This window comes from Tupaia chinensis, unplaced genomic scaffold (genome assembly GCF_000334495.1).
Source record: "Tupaia chinensis unplaced genomic scaffold, TupChi_1.0 Scaffold145147_1, whole genome shotgun sequence".
In the NCBI taxonomy this organism is placed as follows: Eukaryota; Metazoa; Chordata; class Mammalia; order Scandentia; family Tupaiidae; genus Tupaia; species Tupaia belangeri.
Window position 1 is genome coordinate 2349036 of NW_006205007.1, and position 8211 is coordinate 2357246.

Consider the following 8211-nt stretch of genomic DNA (forward strand, 5'->3'; position numbering starts at 1 on the left):
CCCGCTGCTGCCGCTGCCACCGCAGCCGCCACTGCCGCACAGGGCGCGGGCGGGGCCCGCCAAGAATCTAAATCTTAAAAAATAAGTTAGTTATGCCAAGGCTGTACTGAGGCGCAGACAGAAGGCTAGCCTGAGTGAGTACTCCTTGAGTATGACAGTTTGTTAGTAAAATTAGTATGGACACTGAAATTGACCCACTTGGCTTCTTTAGGAACAAAGAAGGAATTTAGCCTGGAATACTCACTTCATGACAACATCCATTTAATGTTGATCATTGCAGTTAATGCTCTCTGATCAGGGAACAGAAGAACGATGAAGACTACTTCTTACTAAAAGTTTTAAACCTGTAACCCCCCTGAAAATAAGTAATCCAAATACCAGTTTCATTCATTTTCCTGCAGCAAAAGGGAAACAGCATAACTTGTCCGTGTCTGCCCCCAGACTTGGGTCTATCTATGGAGGGAGTGGAAAGAATGAGACAAAGAGAGTAGAAATGGACACAGGCAGCCTGAGCCTAGGTAGCCCAAGCAACTTGTGCCACCCAGACAAACTGGGTGTCTTTATTTATAATACAAGAAGACACTACACATGGATATTTTAGACACTTCATAGATTCGTTGCTAGGTTACAGACAATAAGAAGTAATCTATAAGGGCTTAGTCATACTGGGTCAGGTGTATCCCTTGATGATAATCCCATCAAGAGAAAGTCCCATTATCTTCTTTTCTAATGGAGAGAAGTCTAGCTGTAGGTGTGGGGAAGAAGGCTAAAGAACTTCTCCCTAAGGCATGCACCACCACACCAAGAGAGAGAATGCTAAAGAACCTTTCAGATGCAGAGCAGGGATTGTACTTTGCTAATTGGGGTCAAGATGTCTCTTGACTTCCATCAGATGTGTCTGTTGGAACGCCCCCTAGCAATTTCCACCCTTTGCTCTGTCTGCAGCGAGGGTCAAGGAAAGGACGAGTTACAAGGTTCTGCCAAAGCCCAAAAGGACAGGTGGTGTTTGCTCAGAGCATGTCCCCACACCTCAGGTTCTCTCTCTAAATGTGTCCCCACAATAACTCAATTAGAGAAGGGTGGTAGACTAAATTTAAACTGTTTTTATATGCTGTTACTTCAGTTTTTTCTAGGATTTTGGGATCAAGATGCATTCCTTTCTTGAAGGGTCTATAGGTTCACAGGCAACCAACCATGGCTGTTAAATACTAATTAAATTTTGGTAAGTCTTAATGCTAAAATTAAACTCTGATTTTTCCTTTTGTACCAATTCATTTTTCTTTGCAGCAGAAAAATTTTTACAATACCTATACATAATGTAACAGAGCTGGTTCAGAATACTGAAATCCAGTCTGAGAAGTGCAAGAGAGAAGATCCAGGAGGGAACAATACTACTAATGTAAGGTTGTAATTTATGTATATGTCTCATACCTTCTCATAAAATTCCAAAATAAAGTGCAGCAAGAAAGGACTGTTGTTCTCTAAGTGCACTACAGTAGTGGACAGCCACCCTAAATAATGAATCAGTTTCAATACAGAGTTCATGGATCCACCCAACCTTGTCTCTAGGAGTCTGTTCATCACAGGTTTCATATGGATGTCCATAGAAAGCTACAACACCCTTTTAGAATCTGAAGAACATTACAGTTGAAATAAACAATTAATGTAAAGAAGAGCTGTGCTAGATGGTCAAAAAGAAGTGGTTTTGCCTCAGAGAAGGTAGTAAAAGGAATCCAGCTCAAAAGTTGAAGGAACTGGGACCAACAACTGAAGCCATCCCAGAGAGGAAGGCTCTTATATAGGAATGCTTTGCAAGAATAAAACCCTTCTTGAAAGAAGCACTTTGCCCTGATAATAGTATCCAAGAAGTTGGTAAATTCTTTTCCATGTTCATAATTGTTCACCTTGCACCAAACTTGAAAAGTTTGACTCAACAAGTGGTAGAATCTCAGTAAGACTCACACATCTTTGACAAGGTTAATATAGTGGGGTAACAAAGAGCTGTTTAACACTGAGCCCATTTGAGAAGGCAGCTCTAAACAATGTATGTTCTGTAAAAGTTGAGTGAAGCTTTGAAGTTGTTCTAGTGGAAATGAACCATTACTACTGAGATACTCAGAAAGACTCAACTCTTCTTTTTCCACATTCTATAGTGTAGCTACTGGAATTTAGCATTGGTAAAATTGAGTGAGAATTCCACTTTCTTTTTAGAGAATGGACATTAGCTGGACCTAACATCAGCTTTAGAGGTTCTAGAGAAAGTCCCTGGTTTCTTTGCCTAACAACAAACAGAGCCGTCTTCCACAGGCTCTCTGAATTCTTTAAAATATATTTTCTTCCTAACAGGCAAAGACACAGAAATCAAAGTAGGAACAAAGAACTTATATAATGACAACAACATCGGGAGATGAGGCTGCATTCCCATTTTGGCCTGAATATCAAGGAGAATGGTTTACCATTCTCCTTTTTGGTAAGTAACTATAACAATGGCACACATAAGGGCACAGTGCATCATCGTATAATGAAGCCAAAAATAAGTCATAGAGCAAGTTAATTTGCTCGTTATGATCAATGAAGTCAAACATTGCAACCAGCTAATAACAAAAAAGTACCTTATTGCTGCCAGAACACACGCCAGCCCAGAGCCAGGAGACTGCCTTAATCACAGAATCGTCTGATATTAGAGTTGTTGGAATCATGTCCTTCAATATCCGTGCATCTACAGCATCCCCAAATTTGCCACTAAGTGCCACATTTAATAGGACATCAATTTCTTTTGGAGCTAATTCATTCTTACAAGCTACATTTTCCACAGTTTTCGAGTGTTTTTCAAAGATTTCTTCTTTATTCTGTGCAATTTTAACGGGACCTTTCTCAAAGTATCCCACCGCTATTTGCAGAGCATCTTAAGACTGATATCAGGATGTTTATAATCTTTTTTTTAATTTAACTTGTATTTATTTATTTTAATTTGATCACAGAAGGACAGAGTGAGAGAGAAGGAGAGAGAGAGAGGGAAAGTGAGAAAGGAGCCGCCAGAACCAGGAATCGAACCACAGTCGGCCATGTGGGAGTATAGCACCCTTAACCACCACACCACCTGCCAGCCCCTGCATCTTCATAATCTTCCATCGGATTGTTTTTTTCGTGTTTCAGGATGCTGTCTGAGTTACTTGGTCCCTGTTTTACTTTCCAGGTGGAGAGACCATTTTGGAAACTATTTCTACCTTGTGAACTTTTGCTTTGAGCTTCTGAGTTTTTCTCTCTCTTTTGAGATGACATTACTGCGTACATTTTGCTAAGGTAACATACATCAGCTGAACTGGCCTTGGAGTAAGTGCTCAGAGAAATCCTGAGTTAATCTTCAAGGTGAAATTCAAATGACAAGAAGAAATCAGTCATGTGAGAATCTGGTGGAACAGTATTGCCTCACTTAATATGACACTCTATACTATAATACATTGTGCTTTCTTAAATATAAAAATAATGCATTATGAGTCCAGCAGGTAGCATGATGGTTAAGTTACTGAATTTCCACATGTTCAACCACAATTCAAGTCCTGAACCTGGTGGTTTGTTTTCTTACTTTCTCTTTCTCTCTTTCTCTCTCTCTTTCTGGTGAGTCCACATGCCTGATAGCAAATTTTTAAAAATAATAATAATAAATAAAATAAGATAAACCTTTTTTTAAAAATGCATTAGATTTCTTTCCATTGGATATAGCAGACTCTCCAGAACGATATACTATTTCATCCTATGGCTTCCTATACACTATATTGTCTGAAATTTGAAAAGTATGATGTCGAGACAACAAGATAGAGTTCAAATTCTTTGGCATGACTGTCTGAGGGCCAGCCCAGACTACTTCTCCAATCTTGTTTCATGCCAGCATGAGCTGTGTGTCCTAGTAATTCTGAGTTATGTGTATTGATATATTGGTTTTCTGTTTCACCTTGTGTTTCATGCTTCTGGGCCTTGTTCATGGTGCTATTTTTTTCCTGTAATGTATGTTCTTCTCCACTTCCCCTATATGACCTACTCCTTCCTTATGCATTAAAACTTAGCCCAGACATGTCCTACCGATAATTTCATTATTGATGCTGATAACTTGTTTAGTTTCTCTCTTTTAAATCAATCTCATTAGAAATTTACCGCTTTTGTTAAATCTTTCATAAAACTACTTTTGGCTTTGTAAATTTTCTCCATTATTTGTTTTCCATTTCATTGCTTCCTACTCTTATTTCAGTTATTTCCCTTTTCTACTTATTTTGAGTTAGATTTGCTTTTCTTTTTCTAGTTTTTTAACATAGAACCTTAAATTACTATTTTTGTAACTCTTCTTTTATAATAAATACGTTTAAAATTATAACTTTTCCTCTAAGTACTATTTTAACTGCATTCCAGAAAGTTTGATACATTGTATTTTCCTTGTCATTCAATGATAATGAAATATTTGAAATAGTGAAATATTTGCAATATTTTCTAACTCCTATTATTCTGTTTTCTCTTTCCTTCCTTCTCTTTCTTTCTTCCTTTTTTTTTTCTTTTTCTTTCTTCCTTTATTCTTTTGACCAACTGGGTTAATTAAAAATGTCACTTTAATTTCAAATGAGTTTTTAAAAATATCTTACCATTATTGATTATTAATTTCATTTCATTGTGATGAGAGGACATATTTTGTAAAACTTCAGTGTTTTAAAATGCAAGAAATAAAAAAGAAAAGAAAGAAAATGGGAAGAAGAGATGTCCCTGCCCTTGTTGCGTGTATCGTTTATAAATGCAGTTAGATCAAGGCAGTTGTAGTATTTAGAGCTCCACCTCTACTGATATTTTTCTAGCTATTCTATCAATTACTGAAAGAGGGATGTTAAAATCTAACTATGATTGTAGATTTACCTGTTTCATTTACTTATCAACTTTTATTTGATATGTTTTGAGGATCTGTTATTATTGTTATATCCTAATTAATTAATCCTTTTATCATTGTGAATTATCCCTATCTTTGATAGTGTCCTTTGACTTGAAGTCTGTTTCACTTGATACTAATATGGCTGCTTCATCTTCTTTAACTATTGTTTGGTTTATATACTGCTTCATCTTTTTATTTTCAACATAGCTATCTCTTTATATTTAAAGGCGATCTTTTTAAAAATCTTTTTTTTTTTTTGTTACAAAAAACCTTTCTGACTCTTTGTGCCTTCAACACTTTCATGCCTTCAACACTTTCTGCTCCTCAATAAGGAGAACAGGCTTGGTCCAGTCACAGACACATACTTAATGCACATAGAGTCCCCATAGGCCTGCTAACATGTTTCTTCATTTTAGACAACTTCATAAGTACTTTTGGTCTCACAGCATGAACCTTTGAAGTCTGTCAGGGCACACACCATATGCAGAGTTTGGTGCTTTCCTAACCTTCTTGGTACAACGGTAAACAATCTTATTACCAGGGGCATGGCACAGCCTAGTTTTGTTGGAGGGTGTATTGTAGGAAAGCCTATGCCAGTATGTCAGACGCTGGACCATTCTGAGAGCCTTGAGACACCATCTCTGGAAGAGGAGAAAGCAAAGTTAATCTTTTTGAAAAAAAAAATAAGTTTTCTCATTCATGATAGAGAGGAAACAGATGGTAAAGAGAGAAAGACAGAAGAGAAAGACACCCTCCCGCTCATCAATGGGGTCTGGTCATGCTATGATCCCTTTTCTCCAGTTCTCCTACTCGTTGGATCTTGGGCATGTGTGTGCACACTATGTGTTTTTCAGTCATCCAGGCCTGAGATCCCAAACCATAACTAGCCGATGTGGTTTCTAACACATCAGTATAGTATACTACAGCCCGTACCACAGAGGCTGGGTGGAAATGAATCTCTTTTTGATTGGACTTAGTTGAATATTGCTTTTTCTTTATTTAAAAAATTAATTTCTCGGGACCAGCAGTTAGCATAATGGCTATGTCGCTGGACTCCCATATAGACGACCACAGTTTGAATCCCGGACCTGGTGGTTTAAACTCACACCGGGCACGTGTGCATGCGTGCCCAAGATCTCGGGAGGAGAATGGAGGAGAAGAGATTGCGGCGTGCCCCCCCCCCGAGGGGGTGATTTCTCGCTTTCTGTCTCTCTGTCTCTGTCTTTCTGGCGAGCACACACACGCTATAGCAAAAACCTCTAAAAAATAAATAAATAAATTTCTCAATTTTCTTGCCTAAGAGAGCAAGAAAGAAAACCCCTTAGTGGAGCAAGGTCACACTATTATCCTTTGTCCTCCATTCTTCATGTTGTCAGGATTTTGCGTACGCCTGCACACATGCCTGGTGTGTTCTTCACACTGCCCAGGCCATGATTTGAACTGCAGTGGGCCACGTAGGGGCCGGTGCCCAGTGCACCGTGCTTAAACACTGTACTATGGGCACAGCACACACATCATTTTGTTGTTGTTGTTGTTCCTTTGGGTCTACCTTCCCACAGTTTTCAGGTTAATACAAAATGATCATTTTTAAAATTTTTGCCAGAGTGCAGGTGTGCTTGCCAAAAAGAGACAGAGAGAGAGGGAAAGTGAGAAAGCACCTCCCATGGGAGATGGTCATGCTGCAATTATGACCTTCTCAATATTTCCTCCTTTCAAGATGTTGGATGTGCACGCACATGCACTTCGCCTGTTTTTTAGAGCGGCTGGATCTGGCACTCTCAATAAGCAGTCAGCCACATGGATTCTGGTAGCCTCAACCACCACACCACCAACTGGCTCAAATATTAGTTCTTTAAGCTAGTAAGCCTACAGCTTTCTACACAGTTCTTAGTCACCTGGCATGGTACCAACTGGCAAAAATGAAAAAAAAAATTAATAAAACCACCAAAGCAACAACAACAAGAAAGCAAAAACAACAACAAAACTACAAAAATAGGAAACTCATTTTGTGTCATTAATTTTTTTAAAGAGGTTTTTGCTTAGGGCATGTGCGCTCACTGGGGGAGAGACAGAGACAGTAAAAGGAAAAGCAAGAAATCACCCCTCTGAGACCTTGGGCACACAGGCACATGCACCTGGCGTGAGTTTCAAGCCACTGGGTGCAGGACTCAAACCGCAGTCGGCCATGTGGGAATCCAGCAACATAATGCTATACCATCTGCTGGCCCCAGTGTCATTAATTTTGGTGTTTTAGAATTATTTTTATTTAACTATTTATTTATTTATTTATTTTATTAAACTTGACCAGAGAGGAACAGAGTGAGAGACAGAGAGAGAGAGAGAGAGAAAGTGAGAAAGCAAGCCACCAAGTCCGGGGCTCAAATCATGGTTGGCCATGTGGGAGTCCAGCACCCTTAACCACCATGCCACCTGCCAGCCCCCAGTGTCATTAATTTTTATGAATTAAGTTTTTCCACTCTCTTCTAGTTTTTTTATTCCTTTTGGTCATATGCCCATGCCTTCAGATAGTTGTTTTGATATTTTATTAATATTTTATTATTGTTATCTAAGGAACAATTTGTTCATAGGATTTTATTACCAGAAGTGGAATCTAATTTTTAAATCTACCACTACACCATCTGCTGGCCCCAGTGTCATTAATTTTGTTTTTTGAGAATTATTTTTATTTAACTATTTATTTATTTACTAAATTTGACCAGAGAGGAACAGCTTGTCAAAGAGAGAGGAAGAGAGAGGGAAAGTGAGAAAGCAAGCCACCAGGTCTCCTTTATAATGTCCCTCCTTCAAGGCTGTTAGTGATTAATCTAGACATTTAAATTAGATCTATCATTTTGCAGATACGACTTTATGAAACAATTCATTAACACATCTTTATGAAGGGACTTCAAAATATGTATGAAAAAATAGAATTAAAATATGAATTTATTTTAGTACAAAAACATTTGAAATCCATGCATAGATTTTCATAATACACATTTTCAACAAACTTTTTGAAGATTCCTTATATTTCTTTAGTGGGTCACTGTTAGCTCTGAAATCTATTGACAGAATCATAAAGAGAAATTTGCTAGATAATTTTGTATGTGTGTGTGACATATTTAGAATGCCAGTAAGGGAACCAGTAGTTGGCACAATGGCTATGTCACTGGACTCTCACGTAGTCGACCACAGTTTGAGTCCCGGACCCAGTGGCTTAAACTCATGCTGGGCACGTGTGCGTGCGTGCCTAAGATCCCAAGAGGAGAATGGAGAAGAAGGGATTGCAGCATGGCCATCTCCCC

The 8211-nt window shown here is 38.5% G+C and overlaps 1 pseudogene; it reads right to left on the minus strand.

Annotated features, from left to right (window-relative positions):
• Positions 1-261: 261 nt before the first annotated feature.
• LOC102497410 (centromere protein I-like) lies at positions 262-3282 on the minus strand (annotated as a pseudogene).
• Positions 3283-8211: the final 4929 nt, after the last annotated feature.